Below are 22106 nucleotides of genomic sequence, written 5' to 3'. Positions count from 1 at the left end.
CATTCCCACACACAGGCACACACCGTCCCGACACGTAACCGACTGCTCACATATTCCCACACACAGGCACACACCGTCCCGACACGTAACCGATTGCTCACATATTCCCACACACAGGCACGCACTGTCCCGACACGTAACCGTCTGCTCACATATTCCCACACACCGGCACACACCGTCCCGACACGTAGCCGACTGCTCACTTATTCCCACACACCGGCACACACTGTCCCGACACGTAACCGACTGCTCACATATTCCCACACACCGGCACACATCGTCCCGACACGTAACTGACTGCTCACATATTCCCACACACTGGCACACACCGTCACGACACGTAACCGACAGCTCACATATTCCCACACACCGGCACACACCATCCCGACACGTAACCGACTGCTCACATATTCCCACACACAGGCACACACGGTCCCGACACGTAACCGATTGCTCACATATTCCCACACACCGGCACACACCGTCCTGACACGTAACCGACTGCTCACATATTCCAACACACCGGCACACACCATCTCGACACGTAACCGACTGCTCACATATTCCCACACACCGGCACACACCGTCCCGACACATAACCGACTGCTCACATATTCCCACACACCGGCACACACCATCCCGACACATTACCGACTGCTCACATATTCCCACACACAGGCACACACCGTCCCGGGACGTAACCGACTGCTCACATATTGCCACACACCGTCCCGACACATAACCGACTGCCCACATATTCCCACACACCGGCACACACCATCCCGACACGTAACCGACTGCTCACATATTCCCACACACAGGCACACACCGCCCCAGCACGTAACCGACTGCTCACATATTCCCACACACCGTCCCGACACGTAACTGACTGCTCTATTATTCCCACACACCGGCACACACCGTCCCGACAAGTAACCGACTGCTCACGTATTCCCACACACAGGCACAAAAGGTCCCAACACGTAACCGACTGCTCACATATTCCCACACACAGGCACACACCGTCCCGACACGTAACCGACTGCTCACATATTCCCACACACAAGCACACACCGTCCCGACATGTAACCGACTGCTCAGATATTCCCACACACAGGCACACACCGTCCCGACACATAACCGACTGCTCACATATTCACACACACAGGAACACAACGTCCCGACACGTAACCGACTGCTCACATATTCCCACACACAGGCACACACCGTCCCGACATGTTACTGACTGCTCAAATATTCCCACAAACTAGCACACACCGTCCTGACACGTAACCGACTGCTCACATATTCCCACACACAGGCACACACCATCCCGACACGTACCCGACTGCTCACATATTCCCACACACAGGCACACAGGGTCACGACACGTAACCGACTGCTCGCATATTCCCACACACAGGCACACACCGTCCCGACATGTAACTGACTGCTCACATATTCCCAAACACACTGGCACACACCGTCCCGACATGTAACTGACTGCTCACATATTCCCCCACACAGGCACACACCGTCTCAACACGTAACCGACTGCTCACATATTCCCACACACAGGCACACACAGTCCCGATACGTAACCGACTGCTCACATATTCCCACACACCTGCACACACCATCCCGACACGTAATGGACTGCTCACATATTCGCACACACAGGCACACATCATCCCGACACTTAACCGACTGCTCACATATTCCCACACACAGGCACACACCGTCCCGACACGTAACCGACTGCTCACATATTCCCACACACAGGCACACAAGGTCCCGACACGTAACCGACTGCTCACATATTCCCACACACAGGCACATACCGTCCCGACACGTAACCGACTGCTCACATATTCCCACACACAGGCACACACCGTCCCGACACGTAACCGACTGCTCAGATATTCCCACACAGCAGCACACACCGTCCCGACACGTAACCGACTGCTCACTTATTCCCACACACTGGCACACACCGTCAGGACACGTAACCGACTGCTCACATATTCCCACACACAGGCACACACCATCCCGACACGTAACCGACTGCTCACATATTCCCACACACAGGCACACACCATCCCGACACGTATTCGACTGCTCACATATTCCAAAACACAGGCACAGAAGGTCCCGACACGTAACCGACTGCTCACATATTCCCACACACAGGCACACACCGTCCCGACACGTAACCGACAGCTCACATATTCCCACACACTGGCACACACCGTCATGACATGTAACCGACTGCTCACATATTCACACACACACAGGCACACACCGTCCCGACACGTAACCGACTGCTCACATATTTCCACACACAGGCACACACCATCCCGACACGTAACCGACTGCTCACATATTCCCACACACAGGCACACACCATCCCGACACGTAACCGACTGCTCACATATTCCCACACACCGTCCGGACACGTAACTGACTGCTCACATATTCCCACACACTAGCTGTAGTTGCCGGTGGCGTCGTAGGGTGTCCGGGTCACGCGTGCGGAGGAAGGCACGGTAGAGACGACGGGATTCACGGAGGAGGAGGACGGCCTGTGGTGGTAAGGTAGGACGGTGGGGGTGGATGGCAACAGTAGGGACGTGGGCCTCCACGGCCTCAGACAAGGTCTGCTGGAGAAAGAAGGCGGCATGGGTGACATCATCGGGACGGCGGTAGGCGAGTGGGTGGCTATCGACCTGAGTGGAGTGGGTATCCCGGTAGGCATTCCAGTTGGCACGGGAATAGTCATGGATGTACTTAGGGGGAGGGTCATGACGAGGGTCGGGGCGGGGGCGACGACCGTCTGAAACGTTGAGGAGGACAGGGAGATGGTCGCTACCAATAGGCTCCAGGACATCCACCGTAATGCAACCAAGGAGGTTGGGGGAGGAGAGAATAACATCGGGAGTGGAGTTGGATTCGGGACGGGTGTGCTGGGGGATGGGGATGAGGTCGCCTTGAAGGGAGGAGAGGAACCGATGCCACCGCCGTAACTGGGCAGCGGAGCGACTATGGATGTTGAGGTCGGCGGCGATCACATAGGAGGAGAAGGTACGGTCGATGTGGGAGAGGAAGTCGAAAGGAGGAGGGGCGTTGGGGCGGACATAGATGGTGGCACAGGTAATGGTAAGGCCGGGGAAGAAGAGACTAAGGATCACGTGTTCGGTGGGGTCGGGAAGGAGAGGTTGGAGCCGAACGGGGATCTGGCGGTGGTGGCCAATGGCAACTCCGCCACGCGCAACTGGGAGGGGATTATCGGAGTGGTGGAGGAGATAGGGGGAGGTGGGGATGGAGTGGTGGGGTTGGAGGAATGTATCATTGAGGAGGAATGCATCCACACGGTGGGTAGCAAGGGTGTGCAGGAAGAGGTTCTTGTTGGCGGGAAGGGAGCGGATATTGTTGAAAAGGATACGATGCTGTCGCGCCATGATAAGGATTTAGACGAGGGTGTCAAGGCGGGAGAAGGTGAAATGGGGCTGGTTATTGGAATAGGTGGCGTACATTTTAAGGTGGAATATGGAACGGGTGGCGAGGGAGATCTGTTGTAGGGTGTGGGGGCGCTGAAAGGGATGAACGTTTTGGAGGACAATGGTGAGGAACCTGATGATGTCCTCAGCGGTGGGGGGGGGGACGAAGGGAATTGCCAGGAGGGGTGGGGGCGTCCAGGGTACGGACAGGTACGGTGAGTTCAGGAGTGGTGGGAGGGGGTCGGGCTTTACACTTTTGGGAGTAGGTGGGGTGGGGGAGGCTGCAGGTATTACAGGAGGGAGGGGATTGGAGGTTGGGGCACTGCCGGAGGAAGTGCGCTTGCCGACAATGTGGGCAGGTGGGGGCCTCGCGGCACTCTGCTGTTGGATGTGCATTATAGCGCAGACATCTCTGGCAGCGCAGGGATTGAGGAGGGGAACGGGAGGGGTCGACCTTGTACCGCTGATTGAAGAGGAGGGCACCCTCCTTCAGGAGACGGTCAATGGAGGGGGCGTCCTCAGAGAAAACCCGCATAAGGCGGGTGGGGCCGGTCGCGTTGAAAATGCGGCGGACTGCCCGCACCTCCAGCGTGGGATGGGCCTTGAGCTCCGCCAACACCTCCTCCTCCGTGATCGACGGGCTGAGCCGAGTGATCACGGCGGTGAGGGTCGGTGGGCGACGCTGGGGGTTGGGGTTGGCGGGTAGGAGATGGGGAGGGAGCAGGGGTAAGGGAGGCGTTAGGACCAAAACGGGTGATGGGGAGGCGGGAGAGGATGTCAGTATGGAGGGTTGGGCTGGGGGAGGAGATAAGAACAGAATCCCGTCTGGGAGTAAGGAGAGAGATGGGGTCGCCAGGGAAATGTTGGCGGAGGAGGAGGGATAGATTCCGGGCCTCGAGAAAGGAAGGATCGGGATGGGACAGGAGATATTTGTAGAAACTGGGTGGGGAGGAGGAGGAGGAGGGAGCAGGGCCTGGTGGGGAGACATCCATGGCATTTTGGGGTGGGGATGGGGGGCGGGGTGGAGCCTTTTTGGGAGCAGAGGAAGTGGGGGCGCCACTAGGGCGTTTGACGGCGGCAGATGGGCGGGTGGTGATATGAGGGACGGGAACGATGGGGAGGTGGTGGGAAGGGACAGGTCCTGGCACGGACGCAGCAGTCAGCGCCGGAGATGGTGACTGTGACGGTGCAGGCGAAGGTGTCAGTGATGGTGATGGTGACGGCGACGATGATGACGGTGGTGGCGGTGGTGGCGGTGGCGGCGGTGATGGCGACGGCGACGGGGAGAGCTGGGCGTGGGCAGTGGCCCGACGGGCCACCACCCTAGCCGGAGCTGCAGTGACAGGCTGGGGGAGTGGGGGGAAAGGTTCAGAACGAGAGGAAGAAGCGGGAGAGGGGGCGACAAAGAGTGAGGGCGAAGGGATAGAGAGGAGGGGAGGGATGGAAGGAGGGGGGTGGGACTGGGCACACCAAGTGATAGTGGTGGAGGCGGCGGAAGGGGATGTATACACGATGGCGGTGGTGGTAGTAGTGACGGTGGTGGTGGGGGCGGACATGACGACAAGAAGAAGAAAGAAAAAACACAGCACTAAAAGGACAGGACACACACTGGGAGACGACGGACGGCAACGGCGACGGCGACAGGCAGGAACGCTGCTGCCGCAGACGGGGCCGTGGCGGCGGCTGCTGCTGCTGCCGCTGCTGCTGCTGCTGGGCTGGCTGGCTGGCTGGCTGTGGCTTATTAAACTGATAGTTCGGTAATTTTCACATCTGTCAACACATGCTTTCTTTGGGATTGGAATTATTATATTCTTCTTGAAGTCTGAGGGTATTTCGCCTGTCTCATACATCTTGCTCACCAGATGGTAGAGTTTTGTCATGACTGGCTCTCCCAAGGCCATCAGTAGTTCTAATGGAATGTTGTCTACTCCCGGGGCCTTGTTTTGACTCAGGTCTTTCAATGCTCTGTCAAACTCTTCACGCAGTATCATGTCTCCCATTTCGTCTTCATCTACATCCTCTTCCATTTCCATAATATTGTCCTCGAGTACATCGCCCTTGTATAAACCCTCTATATACTCCTTCCACCTTTCTGCCTTCCCTTCTTTGCTTAGAACTGGGTTGCCATCTGAGCTCTTGATATTCATACAAGTGGTTCTCTTTTCTCCAAAGGTCTCTCTAATTTTCCTGTAGGCAGTATCTATCTTACCCCTAGTGAGATAAGCCTCTACATCCTTACATTTGTCCTCTAGCCATCCCTGCTTAGCCATTTTGCACTTCCTGTCGATCTCATTTTTGAGACTTTTGTATTCCTTTTTGCCTGCTTCATTTACTGAATTTTTATATTTTCTCCTTTTATCAATTAAATTCAATATTTCGTCTGTTACCCAAGGATTTCTATTAGCCCTCGTCTTTTTACCTACTTGATCGTCTGCTGCTTTCACTACTTCATCCCTCAGAGCTACCCATTCTTCTTCTACTGTATTTCTTTCCCCCACTCCTGTCAATTGTTCCATTATGCTCTCCCTGAAACACTCTACAACCTCTGGTTCCTTCAGTTTATCCAGGTCTCATCTCCTTAAATTCCCACCTTTTTGCAGTTTCTTCAGTTTTAATCTACAGTTCAGGACCAATAAATTGTGGTCAGAGTCCACATCTGCCCCTGGAAATGTCTTGCAATTTAAGACCTGGTTCCTAAATCTCTGTCTTACCATTATATACTCTGTCTGATACCTTTTAGTATCTCCAGGATTCTTCCAGGTATACAACCTTCTTTTATGATTCTTGAACCAAGTGTTAGCTATGATTAAATTATGCTCTGTGCAAAATTCTACAAGTTGGCTTCCTCTTTCATTTCTTCCCCCCAATCCATATTCACCTACTATGTTTCCTTCTCTCCCTTTTCCTACTGACGAATTTCAGTCACCCATGACTATTAAATTTTCGCCTCCCTTCACTACCTGAATAATTTCTTTTATCTCGTCATACATTTCATCTATTTCTTCATCATCTGCAGAGCTAGTTGGCATATAAACCTGTACTACTGTAGTAGGCATGGGCTTTGTGTCTATCTTGGCCGCAGTAATGCGTTCACTATGCTGTTTGTAGTAGCTAACCCGCACACCTATTTTTTTATTCATTATTAAACCTACTCCTGCATTACCCCTATTTGATTTTGTATTTATAACCCTGTAATCACCAGACCAAAAGTCTTGTTCCTCCTGCCACCGAACTTCACTAATTCCCACTATATCTCACTTTAACCTATCCATTTCCCTTTTTAAATTTTCTAATCTACCTGCCCGATTAAGGGATCCGACATTCCACGCTCCGATCCGTAGAACGCCAGTTTTCTTTCTCCTGATAACGACGTCCTCTTGAGTAGTCCCCGCCTTCAGATCCGAATGGGGAACTATTTTACCTTCGGAATATTTTACCCAAGAGGACGCCATCATCATTTAATCATACAGTAAAGCTGCATGTCCTCGGGAAGAAATGCAGCTGTAGTTTCCCCCTGCTTTCAGCTGTTCGCAGTACCAGCACAGCAAGGCTGTTTTGGTTAATGTTACAAGGCCAGATCAGTCAATCATCCAGACTGTTGCCCCTGCCACTACTGTAAAGGCTGCTGCCCCTCTTCAGGAACCACACGTTTGTCTGGCCTCTCAACAGATATCCCTCCGTTGTGGTTGCACCTACGGTACGGCCATCTGTATCCCTGAGGCACGCAAGCCTCCCCACCAACGGCAAGGTCCATGGTTCATGGGCCTCGTCTGTTTACCTCTTGGTTCAAGAATCATGAAAGAAGGTTGTATACCTGGAAGAATCCTGGAGATACTAAAAGGTATCAGATAGATTATATAATGGTAATACAGAGATTTAGGAACCAGGTCTTAAATTGTAAGACATTTCCAGGGGGAGATGTGGACACTGACCACAATTTATTGGTCATGAACTGTAGATTAACTGTATAGTACTGCTTTAAAGAGTGTGCAAGGCTTCTTGAAAGTTAACTCTCATTTAAACATTCTGACTTGTTAAGCCAGTTCTTGAACTTCATTTACAAAGTATTTAACGATGAAACTCGCCAACAGCAGAAGGAGACATGCGGCAGAACTGGAGATACTGTGAAGAAATAGCAGGTAAGTCTTCATGCGAATGTCTCGACTGACATTATGAAAATTCGTAAATCAAATCAGTGTGTACTAAATGCACCCCTTATTATTAATCACAATTACGATTAGGGAGTAAATGGTTTAGGGTGTAAGTATGACAATTTCAGTGTTATAATGTACAATTTTATATCCTAGCTGTGGCACATAAAGAGAAAATGCTGCAGGACAGATTGAATAAAATTATGCTGTGAGTCCTGTTTGTGGGCCAGTACAGTGAGAAAGATTTCCAAGTGCAAAGCAGCCAGTACTGATATTCTTGGATTGTACCAAAAGACTCACACTCTGAAGAAAAAGTTCCAACAGCATTTAAGCTTCATGTTAGATAATTTGTTCCTGTTTTCTTGCCAATTGGCAGTCATTGTCACCATTTACTATGTGGGGATAACGTAAGGTTATTTGCACTCGGTCGGGTCTGATGCTACACCCATCTGCTTAGGCCCGTGACATAACTGTGATGTGGTGTGTGATGTCATGGTGGGGTTTGATGTTTTTGTCTCTGTGTTTGTAGATGGTGTGCTGTAACATTTGGTGGCCCTCTCTTGAGTTGGATGTTGGTTAGTGAATTGGTTGACATGAATTGAATGTTTCAGGCTGCTATTGGAAGAGTTTGTGCTGGTTTACTGGTGAGACACTTTGAATTTACATATTATAGCCGATGGATTAACTTTTATGTTTGGAACAATCAGTGATATGTGTTTCTTATGGTCGGAGATTTAATATTAATTTTCTTTGTGTTTATGGCTACATACTAGCTACTTACAGATTACTGGCTGAAAAGTAATAATAATGAACATATTGATCTGTCACTGCTCATGTAACATTTACATCTACTTCTCAATAGCACAAGTAATCATTGTAGTGTTTTGTGCCACAAGATTTTTGTTAAATATCTATCTTCAGGGCAGATGTTGCCAGAAGAAGGAATTTCAGTTCAGATTTAATGTTGTGTAATGGTTTCCAGCAGCCAGTAGCCTTTAGTTTTATTATTCAGTTTATATTTATTATTTTCCCTTAATGTGTAATGTTCTGGTGGTCTAAGGATCTGCCACTGGAATTTCTCCCAGCATTGCCCAGGGTACGCCTGAGCGCTGACGACGACATTGTGTGTCGTATCTTCTTCATGTTGTGATCTTCACTGAGGCATCTTCCATGTACCCCCCTGTTTACCGTGTCTGGTTTTGAACCGACAAGCGATTTATCATCAGGTGGTACATATTTATTGCATATTTGCAGCATTGTTGTGGCTCATGTAGCTATGGCAAGAAAACGAAACATGTACGCATGTAATGTGGTGAGTAGTATGTACAGTTCACGCTGGGCCACAGCTGGGCAACTCCAACAATGCTGCAAACATGCAATAAATATGTACCATGTGATTATAAAGATTCAAAACTGGTCACGGTAAACAAAGATTGAAAAATAGAAAAGGTGGCTGGTAACTGTAATTTCTAGAGAGATTGATCCACGACAGTTACCATGCCCCACACATATAATGGACAGATACTAAAGGTTTTTAAATTTTTTGGCACCTGTCAGATTATATTAGTGGGAAAACAATACAAAACTTTTGTGGCTATTGTTGGACGCTTTCATGAGCCTTTGGCGATTTAGTGATAAAGGATTATTATGTTTTCTTCTAAATTTCGATTAAAACTATTTCGTGGCTGGCAGTCACCTGTGGTGGTGAACGGTTGCTGGTTGTATACATCATTCCACATACTTGGAACGAACAAGAGCTGCACGTGCAACACAAACAGAGCAAACATGTATTCAGATTACTTTTATTGTTATCGTTGTGAGCAGCACCACTTGATAACTTGGTATTTGATCGAATGCAGGAGTTCTTACTCCTAGGTACTTCATTTGAGATTGATTTGCACCTCACTGGCGACAGAGTGGTGTACTCTACATACAGAAATCGTGTTACTAATCAGTGTAGACTTAATTCTTTTCTGATTTGACAGAATGATGTTATTCTGCTTATGTTTGTCCTTTCCATTACTGCCATGTTCTATCAGAAACTATTCAATAATTCATTCAATATACCTTTGATTTGTTTTCAGAGACACGTCGCAAACTCAGCACAATAACAAAACGTCTACAGGATTGCACAACCAAACGTTTTCTGCCACCGCCCTTTATTTTCTGGGGTGGTTGCCAGGGATAGGCCGTGGCCAATACCCAAGAACATTATTTTATGTTTTACCATCTGTGGCAAATTAGTGTGTCTGGTATTATAGTAACATTATGGCACTGTCAATAGTAGTATGATAGATAGCTCTTGGATCAAACATAGTTCCCTTCTTTTGACAAAGTGGTACAGTGTACATAGAATAATATTTCTTTGGGTTGGTACACACAGTAACAAAACACTGTTGTAAAAGAGTGCACAAACACTTGCATCAGATCTACATTCATGAAGTAGTAATCCAGCATTAATATTTTATGATAATTACCTAAGACAAAGAGCTACAAAAAAGAACTCTTGGTTAAGTAGTTGTAAGCTTGTTTAGGAAGGACCTCATTTCAGGACAAGATACAAGAAAACGTAATAAAAGATATTTATTTTCACAGTTACATTTTATTTCCTGTACACCATTAAGGATAACATGTGTAATAAGTTGCATGAGCACAGTACCATTACTTCAGACTAAGAAACATTTATGAATATACACAAGTGGTACAACAGCCTGCCAAAATATTTTAAGAGCAGTAACTGAAATTTGTTTTAAGTAAAATTACAACATACATGTAGTGAATAAGCAACATGGATTTAGAACTTCTCAGTACCTTATGGCATAGTACAAAATAAAAGAACTGTGATTTTACAATTGAGAGGTAGCAGAACCCAAAAACTGAATTTTACAATACATCAAATGGCAACATTTGCACACCTATTGCAGTAAACAATATATTAAATCATGATACCACTATGAGTGATCAATATTTACACTGAAAAACAAATTTGTGCATTTTATGTACTCATGTAGAACCGAGAAAAATTGTTTGTGTAAACATATTGAAATTTTGCTTGTGAAATGTGAAGAGCAATGTTTTAGGGTCATTGACAAATCTAGAAAATTCGAGCATATCCTGTTGGGTGGCATGCTGAGCAGCTGGGTGGTCCAGCTGTCTCTCGGCCAGTTTGGCGGTGGCCATTCGTGTGGACACACAACTTGTTAGTGGTCGTGACCGTGTAGAATGCCAGAAAGTGGTTGCAGGTAACTTGCTAGAGCACACGACTGCTTTCACATCTGTCCCTTGCTTTGATGGGATGGGAGATGCCCGGGACAGGACTGGAGTGTGTTGTGGTATGGATCAGGTTTTGCATCTATTGCAGCATAAGCCCCATGGGGCAATTGATTCGGAATAGGGGCAGGGAAGGATGTCGCGTAAGTTGGGTAAGCAGTTGAATACCTTAGTTAGGGGGGGGGGGCGGCGGCGAGATATTTTTCATTTCATGACATATGATGAGAGGTTGTCAAGTTGCTGTCATTCTCCGAAGTATCACTAATGAACACTGATGATGACAGAAAAATTGTTATGAAGTATCATTAATGCAGTACAAGTCATCCAGTCGTACGATTTTAACAAAACTAAATTGTGTGGTTCCCTTAGTCTTGGATCAGTATTTATGTCTCCATGAATACATATTCTGTCCTTAGATCATTTTGCAAAAAAATAAAAAATAAATAAAAATAAAGGTCAATTTTCTTCAAGGACTGAGCAAATGCTTCAATATTAGTGTCTGGCATACAGTACAAAAATTTAGTTATCATTTTTAACATGGGTCGTAATGGTGCAGCTGCCTCCATTGCATTTTCTATGCTTGTATCACCCACAGTAAGGACACTGTAAGCCCACCAACGTGATTTATGTTTTCTCCTCTGTGGAGCCTCTTCAGTAACACATCAGTCTGAAGTCATAAAGCTGAAAATCTTAATGAGTACAGGATGGTGTTTGCTAAAAAAATATATGCCCCACCACAATTTTGGTTTCGTTTTTTCACATATTGCTTTCAACGTTTCATTGTTGGAAAAAAAATTTGCTTATAACTGTCAATATTAATTTGGTTTGTAAAAAGTGTAGTGATCTAGGACTTTGGAAAAGTATATGGAATCATTTTATGCATTTGCAGTGGCACTGATCCGTTTGTGGGTACAAGCATAATACTGAGCATCGTGGCAGATTGTGCAAAATTTATAACTAATGGCTCAGTCAGTTAATGAAGCAAGCCAGTTTGCGCATCCTTACCAAAAGTAGCTCAAAATATATTTCTCTGTTATTTGCTATAGTAAAATTTTTAATCAGACATAACTTTTAATTAACATGGTTTGAAACAAAAGTAATTGTATTTTTGCTGTCAGATCCTTAGGCTACAATTGTAACAATGATATCTGACCTAAATAACAAATGGGCAGATTTATGCCTACCTCTCATATGGATATCACTGAAAATCAGAACCAAAAGATGTCCATAGACAGAAAAAGACAGAAAAGAATTATTGGTAGTAGTTGGGGTGTAGTCGGAGCAGGCAGAGGGAGCCAGCTTCATCTGCCACAGTATGCCATGACTGACATGTATCAGAGGTCCATCCCCTGTGATACATGGCAGTTGCAGCTGATCTTCACTAAGCCATAGTTTATTAACACGTAATGCAGTTTTCTTGCCTATGCCTGACAGAATACTAGGATTACGAATATGACCTGACATTTATATTAAAGAATAATAATGAGTCATGACCACAAAGGGGTGAAGGTGGATTCGTAGCCAGTGGCACATCATTGTCCTCACATTGTGTACATTCAACAGAAGCTAGTTGCTTGATTGCATTGAATCCAGACACTCCCAGCAAAGTGATTTGCTCAGAACCACCCATAAAATAATCGCTGTTCGTTTCTTGTTCTGGCAGACTCTCGTAGAATGACTTCTTTGTGATAATCCAAATTCTCTACATTTGTTTGTTTTGCAATTTATTACTAATATAATTGTACATTTGTAATACTTTCCTATGAAAAAAAATGTGATTCTTTACTTTTTCGTGGATTTGTCTATGCATTTATAGTGGTAACAGTAAATATGACAAGACAGCAAAATAATATAATACTTAAATTCTTATATTAAGCATAAAATGTAAACAAGAACTGACATATTAAACTCATGTAATAATACCAGTTAGATGTTCTCAACTATTTATCATGAAACAAAGTAGAATTATTTATTGTATGTGGTTAAAAGGCAGTATACCATTCGACCACTGCATTTTTTGTAGTTACGTACAATATATGTTATGCACAAATGAGGTACAAGTCTTTTATCCTGTATGTGCTTTCTGAATTTACCTTGCAGTTCGTTTTTGTAACAAAAAGTGCACTAAATAGGGCACGAACATAGACATCGTGCTACTCTAGACATCACTACGTTACATCTAGCTCAAAATAACTTGGCACCCACGTACGACCAGTCTTGTTCTCAGCTCCAGGTGTGTCTATCTTTTTGTTCCAAAGGAGTGACCATCTCAGTCTGCAGTAATCTGCTGATCAGTGTACTGCATCCACTGTCAGCAGTTGCGTTAATTGTTAATGCGGTGATTTCCTTATTAGGCACTCCGGTTGTAACACCAAAAATGCAGGATGCATGGCACCTGATACCGTTATATAATTTTGCGGAATTGTGTGTAAATATTTGTAATTTAAATGCTTTCTTTTAATCACTAAGAAAGTATGGTTCATCTGTAAAGGAGACCACATATAGGACACTGGCGCGACCAGGATTAGTTAAAAACTATGGAACTGTATACAAAGAAACACATCAAAATTACTGGGTCAGAAGATATGAAATTTTACTTTTCCCATACATTATTGTAGCTGGTTCTAAAGTTTCGGTTAATCTTTACGTGTTTCGTTGTGTGTTGTCTACCCGATGTTTCACACTGTGTTGTTAATCACATACGCATGTTATTTTACGCAAGTGCTCTGGTTGACAGAAAGAGTCATCCAGTTTGTGTGCAATTTTTCAAGGATTAACAATAAATGACATATGATATGATAGAGGAGACAATTAGCTTCTACAGTGCGAGAAAAGAAACTGTGTGAGTGAGAAATCATATAGTCCAAAATTACAAGTCCTGATGTATAAAATATATTTTTATTCACAGAATACATGTGGCAGTAAGATGCTGATTACCAGGTAACTGTGTAGGCAGTACAGTTTACTATGTATCTTCAGTATTCGCTTACGCTCAGGAAACCTTATTTTTTACCTTTATATTTATTCTCATTACCAGTTCTCCATTTCGTGAATAGCCTGGTGACACACAATAATATTTGAAAGTGTTGATGTGTAAGAGAAAACATTAGAAAGGGTATCACGCAGATTGATACCACAACTCTCTGCTCATTTGTGGCAAGATTCCAATTTACAAAATAATTATTATGTTAGGAACAGTAATCTTTCACTCTAGATGATATAATATCTAAATGATTATGAAACAGTAACACATCAAACACATAAAAATCGATAAAATAGTAGAAGCATCTGAAACTGTTACATTGTCTTGTAATTAGCATATACTAAAACTGCATTGTAGCACATTGCTCTGTTTTGCTGTAACCCAAAACTGAATGTCTGAAAATAATAAGAGGGAAAATTGACTTTTGATCATTTTTAATTGTAATATCTAAATAGAGCAATACTATCAAACAACTGTTTGAAAACATATATAACAGGTGGGGTTGAGGTTCGCACTGTTCACTGTTGATCTGACATTTGCAAAGGACCGTCTGTGTATCTTTGAGTAGTAAAAATTTGATATCTATAAAAGCATATACTGTTTATTCACTTACTATGCTGACTGGACCTTAGATTCATATCCTATTCTTGTCAAAAATTTCGGGAAAATGAGGAAGAAAAGACAATTACTTGAGTTGCACCAGATATCTGCCAGCCAGCCATCTGAAGTGTTTACATTTCATCGAATTATAAATTCAGTAAGCTTACATCATTTTCACAGTCAAGAAATAAAAAGCATTTAGTACCAAGAATTTCTTTGTATCGTCAATAGATGGCTTAATGTGTAGAGTGGCCCCGCACCAGCAGTCCATGAGAAATGTGGGACTGGAGCAGTGCAAAATAGGTCAATCTTAAATATTCTATAGTACATAAATCTCTCAGTATCCATTATAGATGTGATACCTTTGACAATTTTTTACAGATGTGACTAATGTGTTCTTCCCAGGTCAACTTGGAGTCAATATGGACTCCTAAAAGTTTAACTGTTCAATTTCCTATATCTTTAGATAGTTCTGACAGAAAATGCTGGTTCTTGTCAGGTTTAGACAGAAGTTTGTTAGAGGAGAACCGTTTTACTGCAGCATTTGTTGTACTACTGAAGTGTCTTGATGAGTTGCAATAGCACATTACAGATTGGGGAATATGATGCGGCAATTGATATGCCAATTCAAAAAAGCTGTACAGAAAAGAAATCATTTCTGCAAAGAAAAAAGCTAATGATAACTATATTTATCACTCCAGCAGCAAATATAAAGCAGCATGGAAAATAGTTAAAGCAGAAACAGGGCTATTTGCAGAAAATTTACTTGTTCCTCTAAGTGCAGTTGAACTAAATAATAGTTTCATAAATTCTGGAGAATTAGCTATGACAGATGAAAGTAATTTAGATGATAGTGAAGACAGACTTCCGAAATTGCAGGAAACAGAGTTGACAGGTGACTTGCCAAAATTTGAATGGAGAACAATTTATCTTAAGGATATGCTGGATGTAGTCAGATCACTAAGCAACTCCACAACTGAGGACATCCATGGTTTTTCTAATTTTACCATAAAGAAAATATGACACTATATGCATTCCACTGTCTTACTTAATCAATAGGATGTTTACAGAGGGAACATTTCCAGACTGCCTTAAACTGACAATTGTATTGCCCATATACAAAAAGGGAGACAGAAATTCACACCAAAATTACAGGCCTATAGCAATAGTACCAATATTATCTAAAATTATTGAAAGTCCAATTAAACGATTTTTTTTAGTGTCACAACCGTCTCAATAAGGCTCAGTATGGATTCCGAACTGGGCTATCAACAATAAAAGCAGTTCAGGAAGTTGTCTTATCAATATTACAAGGTTTTGAAGAAAGGGAACATACCTATACAACTTTATTTGATTTAACTGTATATGACGGTAGTATCTGTTCCCGAAAGAACAGTTACCGTGGATGACCATGCAGCTTTGCTAGAAATGAAATGATAATTAAATGGACACCCTAGCTGCAAACAGGCGTTGATGTACTTCATTGGGGACATGTTGCAGCTAGGGTGTCCATTTAATTATCATTTCATTTCTAGCAAAGCTGCATGGTCATCCACGGTAACTGTTCTTTCGGGAACAGATACTACTGTCATATATAGTTAAAAAAAATATGGCTTCCCGGCCATTGACCTTCTTGTGCGAATGCACACGCTATGCCCGAACTCGTACGGGACTTGGTGGATTAATCTGCCACGAGTAATGAGAATGATGGGCAAACATCTATTAGGCGCACTACGAATGTAGTGGTGTGGACATGTTGGGAATGTGGATCTCACGGGGAGCGTGCAAGGGATAAGTCCCTGCAGACGCACTATCCTCTGTGTCCGCGGTGGCTCAGATGGATAGAGTGTCTGCCATGTAAGCGGGAGATCCCGGGTTCGAGTCCCGGTCGGGGCACACAATTTCAACATGACCCCAATGAAGTACATCAACGCCTGTTTGCAGCTAGGGTGTCCATTTAATTATCATTTTATTTGATTTAACCAAGGCATTTGACACTGCCTCACATAGCATTTTAATTAAGAAATTAGAAAAATATGGAATAACTGAAACAGAACTATTACTGCTGAAATCATATTTGACAAACAGAAACCAAATGATCTATATAAATTCAAACAACAAATCTGACCTTCTCAAGGTAAAATATGGAGTCCCACAAGGGTCTGTACTGGGACCTTTTTTATTCATTGTGTATGTGAATGACCTGCCCAACACATTACCATATAAATCTGTAATGTATGCTGATGACACAACTTTTATCACGTCACATAATGATGTGGATGTTGTCAAACAAATGAACAAATCCATGAAGGAAATGGCAGCAGTTCCACGAAAATAGGCTGTCGTTAAACAAAAATAAAACTGAACACATCCTGTCTTCCCTTAGAGATATTAATGATGGACCTAATGAAATCAGACATTCAGTAAAATTGCTAAGCATTTATCTTGATACCAAATTGTGCTGGAATACTCACACAGAAAAGCTGTGCAGTAGGTTGGAAAGATTTCTATATCTCCTTAGGAAACTGAAGCATTGTGTCAGTAAGGAGTGCATACTTATGGTATACCATGCCTATTTTCATACTCATCTGCATTACGGAATACTTCTTTGGGGAAACTCTGCTGGGGCAAAAGATGTTTTCCTCTGGCAGAAGAAAGCCATTAGATATATTTTTGGTGTGAGCAATTTAACTTCTTGCGGACAGTGCTTCATTGAGCACAAAATTCTTACAGTTCCCAGTCTATACATACTTAAAGCACTTATGCATGCCAAAGAGAATTCCCACATGTAGGAAAGCAGGTCAGACGTGCGCTCATATGAAACCAGACATAGGAACTTATTATACATCCTTGGACACGTTTGAGTAAAATCCAAAATAATTTTTTACATGCTGGCAAAACATTTTACAAAAATACATCACGTGGAACGAGGGAATTGCATGAGAATAGATTTAAAATGGTAGTAGAGACATGGTTGAAAGAGAAAGCATTCTATAGCATAGGTGAATTCCTACATGATGAAAAAATATGATTCTCTATTATTATAAATGTGATTGTGGTCAAAGGAACTGTAATTTATGTCATACAACCATACTGACCTTTTGTATAATCATATACCATATGTTATCTTTTGTGTAATCATTTGTACCACAATCTGTATAACTATGTAACTACTGACCTTATGTATAATCATTTGTATAACCATCTGACTGTGCCTACACAACACAACAGTTGTCTACAGGCAAATAAATAAAATAAATAATCACATTTAAGTTTCTTAATGACTGCATATGAGCAGTAACGACTTATGTAGTGGAGTACAGGCCACACATACTCATCCAATTCCTGTATATCAACATCTTCCACAACTACATTTAACTCTTCATTATATGTCACTCCTGGGAGGTCATTTATATCTGTCTCAGTAGAAAAAATGTCATCCTTGGCAATTACAACACCACCCATTTTTGGGACTTTAATATTAATGATACATAGCTTCATACCCTCAGAGTCTTTCTGTCTCAAAAATCTGTCTAATTGACACATGGTAATTACCACCACTCATCTGACAAAATTTACCAAACCTGCTTTCCAGGTCATCAGTTTGAACCTTGCCTGTTAGAAAGTATTGCCTCTTTTTCTCATTGTCGCAATACCTAGCCAGATCCACCAATGTGAGAGTGGTATGCCTAAGAGCTAAATGTGTTTATCTGCTAAGACCAATTAAACCCTGAGAATTTTCCTTTATTAACCAATTTGCAAACTGAAGTAGGAACTCCAGTATGTGCTTAGAATTCCTGGTTATTGGCTGCTGAATCCTATTTAATAACCTTTGACCTTTTAATAATGTTTTTACATTAACTGCATCCACCACTTGCAAATGATCTCAATGAAAGTTGCAGTATTCAGTATTGTGTTTAGAGCCTAATTCTCTCAGAGCAATAGCTGTTGTATGGTCAAAAATATGAAGAGCAAGTTTTACATTCTGCCTTTCTATGGTTCAGGGATACAGTGATTTAAGACATAGCTTGTTTGCAAATGTCAATAAATTTGCCTTTTACAGCAAATGAAGAGATTTCAAGCTGTTGAAAGACGCAAAACCATCACCCAGCTCATAATTAAAATCCGGAAGCTCTATAATCTCTTCTTTCTGATTCAGCCAGTTGTTTTTTATGCATTTTGATAGGTGCACACTATCGATAAGAAAATAAAATAGCCTACTTCCAGCACCTGGAGAAGGGTGTCGGTATTTAATTTTAAGTTCAGGTGGATCACTGAAGTAAGATACAGCTTTCTTATTAATGTTATTATTATGAGATACAATACCAACAACTTCAAACTCTATGCTTTCTAACTTCAATACAATATCTTTAAGGAAGGTGAAAAGAGCAGGAGCCTGCAAGACTTTGACCGGCAGAATATGAGCTACATCAGTGTACTGTGTATCCAAACCACGCACCACGAATACGTAGGCTGCAGATGCAAATTCACTACTATTGTAGGCCTGGCCAACTACGTTTCCCCCTTTGTAGCCCATTTGTGACTTTAAATGGATTTCATGCATCGAGAGGAGACCGCCCGGTCTTCTTCAGTTAAAAATATTACTGTCCTAGTTATGTATCCCAGAAAATGTGCAGGAACTTGTTCAAGAGCAGTATTACTAGCAAATCCACCACATATTCTAGTCAGAGTGGCAGGGCTAGACATAGTTATTATACCACTGCTTCTTAAAAACTTGTAACACTGAGGAGAAATAGAATGAACTAATGACCACAAAACTAAAATATCCCACGAATATCTTGCAATTTTCTTCTTGCATTTTAGCAATGGAATCTGTTCTTCCATAACGTTTATAATTTCATGTTTATCTGGCAAGTTTTCAGATAAATTATTCAAAATAGTGGTTATGAAATCAATACTCTCATTAGGTTCCTGATCTTCTCTGTTGCTAAATTTTAACTCGACAATATTAAGAATATTAGCCAACTGTGTTTTGGTACTTACGGTTACTAGAAACTTTATGTTCCCTATTTGACCAAGCTGTTAATCATTGACATGGACAGTGAAAGTGAGACTTGCGTTAATTGTAACATACCACAGAACTCTCAAAAATGGCATTTCACTAATTAAAAGAAAATACACACCATTCAACTTTTTGACACAGGTCCACTCATTCAAATGACTACTATTAATTTTATCACATAATACCTTCAACGAAAAGAAAGATATTGCCTTCTTATGGTGTAGATAAATAATCAGGACATGCTGGCAATAGTGCTGGTATTGCACCTATAAACAAATATTAATTCTCAGTACCTTACCATATAAACCAGGAGTGTAAGAGATTCATCCAATAATTATATAACCTAACTTAAGTCCGTAAACGACCAACTTACCTTTCCTTAAACGTGGACGATCAAGAGGCGTGTAATTAATCTTCCAGTCTTAGCATCATATGACGATGTACTTCTTTCTATTTCGTGTGCATGGAAATGCAGCTCACAAATCTGTTAAAAATAATGGATTACGTTACGTTAATATGAGAAAAGTTTGGCCTATGTATACAGAAGAATGCTGAAGATAAGGTGGGTAGATCACGTAACTAATGAGGAGGTATTGAATAGGATTGGGGAGAAGAGAAGTTTGTGGCACAACTTGACTAGAAGAAGGGATCGGTTGGTAGGACATGTTTTGAGGCATCAAGGGATCACAAATTTAGCATTGGAGGGCAGTGTGGAGGGTAAAAATCGTAGAGGGAGACCAAGAGATGAATACACTAAGCAGATTCAGAAGGATGTAGGTTGCAGTAGATACTGGGAGATGAAGAAGCTTGCACAGGATAGAGTAGCATGGAGAGCTGCATCAAACCAGTCTCAGGACTGAAGACCACAACAACAACAACAATGTATACAGGTTATGTTTACAAATCACAATTAACACTCAGACTAAACAGAACCATTTCATAGGTTTATTTACTAAAGCTGCTACTTACCACAGAGTGATCTGAAGGGATGAAATTATCACGGTGAACTGCTCTTATCCATTCTCTCCATGCATCTTCATCACGAGGGAAATGGAATGTACTGACTCTTTCCCGAGCAGTTTAATAGCCTCTACAAGCATGCATAAAGTCTTCTTTTTTTCCTTTACTGCATTTCGATCCCCCCCCCCCCCCCCCCGCTGTACGCTGCTCTGCAGCCTACAGACGTTAAAAACGTAAGAAGAAAAGAAACAAGAAAAACAGGTGATAAAATGGTGCTTAAATTGTAAAACGGTGGAAAATTGTGGAAAGTAGGCATACAGCATCTACGTGGCATGTTTATATGTTGAAGTACTATGAACACTATTACACTAACATTTCAATTCACAATCATATAACGGCTACACATGCGAATCAACCACGACAGCACATGTTGCCTTGTGTTTGTTATGACCCGAGTACTTACATCACGAGCGACTCCAAAGACAGTGTAGCGGCCTTGTTCCTAGATGTCCATGCTAAAAGCAAAGCCATATCTTCTGTAACAGCGTCTTGAGCTGACATCTGTTGGCGACACCGAGCAGCACTGCAGTATTCAAGCGCTGCTTATTTTACTTCGCATTGACAAGTTTAGCAGGAAAATATTGGAAGTAACATACATTATCGCAGGAATATCATTTAGTTATTTTTAATTTTCTAACAGAATTGCAATAAGTGGCCACATCTTTTGATTATATGTAAATGATGTACTTCATACCCATAAAGTTTTGTGGTAAGGTGCTCGTTAGATATGGTAACGTTACAGTGTTAGCTGCGTTCGGCATCAGCGATGATCGTATTTAATAATTTTTGGAGGGCTCGGATACATTAATTCGTGCCTCAGAATTGTTCATTTCAAATAATTTCGTCATGTGATTGAGTGACTGCGGGTGAAGTACACTGCGTGGAGACATGTACTCATAATTTTCCGTATTTTCAACTACAGCTAGGAACTTTCTTGGTCGATCTATCGACCACGGCTTGGCTACACATACATATCCTTCTTGCAACACATCTCCAGCACAGCCGCAAATTGCGTCTTTTTCCCTTGTTGCATCTTGTTTATTTTTTTGTATCGAATTTCTAGCATACTTTCAAACTTCCTATTTTAGATCCCTACTTCGACTATTCTCCAGGTTTCGGTGGACTGTATGTAAACAGCACGATGCTGTCAGCCCAAGCAGGGGGATTCACTCAAAAATTCTTCCTGCGTTTCGTCTCATCCAGTGGAACTATCGAATTATGACGCAAAATTCCGCTGAAATGCCAAGAATATCAGCTTTCGTACCAACTGGCTCGGGATTAGTCTTCCCTCGCTCCTGTACTGAAATGACAATTTTTTTCTTTCGCCTACGGCGCCAGTCTGTTCGTTGAGCTCAGCTTTGGAAATCCAGCCAGGCAGAAGACTGTGATTCTAACTCGGCCAGCTGCACGTAGTGTAGAGGAGTGACGCGAGAGAGCAGCAGCCGCCCGCTATGGAGAAAAGCCGGACTCGAGTAGTACGGATTGTCGCCGACAGATGGCAGGCGAGAGCTGCAGAGAATAAATCTCTGTGTAGGTAGAGTAAAGCCAAATTTCGGCCCACT

At 42.9% G+C, this 22106-nt stretch overlaps 1 long non-coding RNA gene across 1 annotated transcript; it reads right to left on the bottom strand.

Annotated features, from left to right (window-relative positions):
• Positions 1 to 18813: 18813 nt before the first annotated feature.
• LOC126108688 (uncharacterized) lies at positions 18814 to 20654 on the bottom strand. The gene is made up of 3 exons (XR_007523591.1): positions 20494 to 20654; positions 19898 to 20008; positions 18814 to 19790 (listed from the first exon to the last, which is right to left on the bottom strand). It is a non-coding gene; the product is annotated as an uncharacterized LOC126108688 (long non-coding RNA).
• Between the last annotated feature and the right edge of the window lie 1452 nt (positions 20655 to 22106).

The sequence above is a fragment of the Schistocerca cancellata genome, chromosome 11, assembly GCF_023864275.1.
Source record: "Schistocerca cancellata isolate TAMUIC-IGC-003103 chromosome 11, iqSchCanc2.1, whole genome shotgun sequence".
Taxonomy (NCBI): Eukaryota; Metazoa; Arthropoda; class Insecta; order Orthoptera; family Acrididae; genus Schistocerca; species Schistocerca cancellata.
This window is presented reverse-complemented; position numbering and strand designations above follow the sequence as displayed.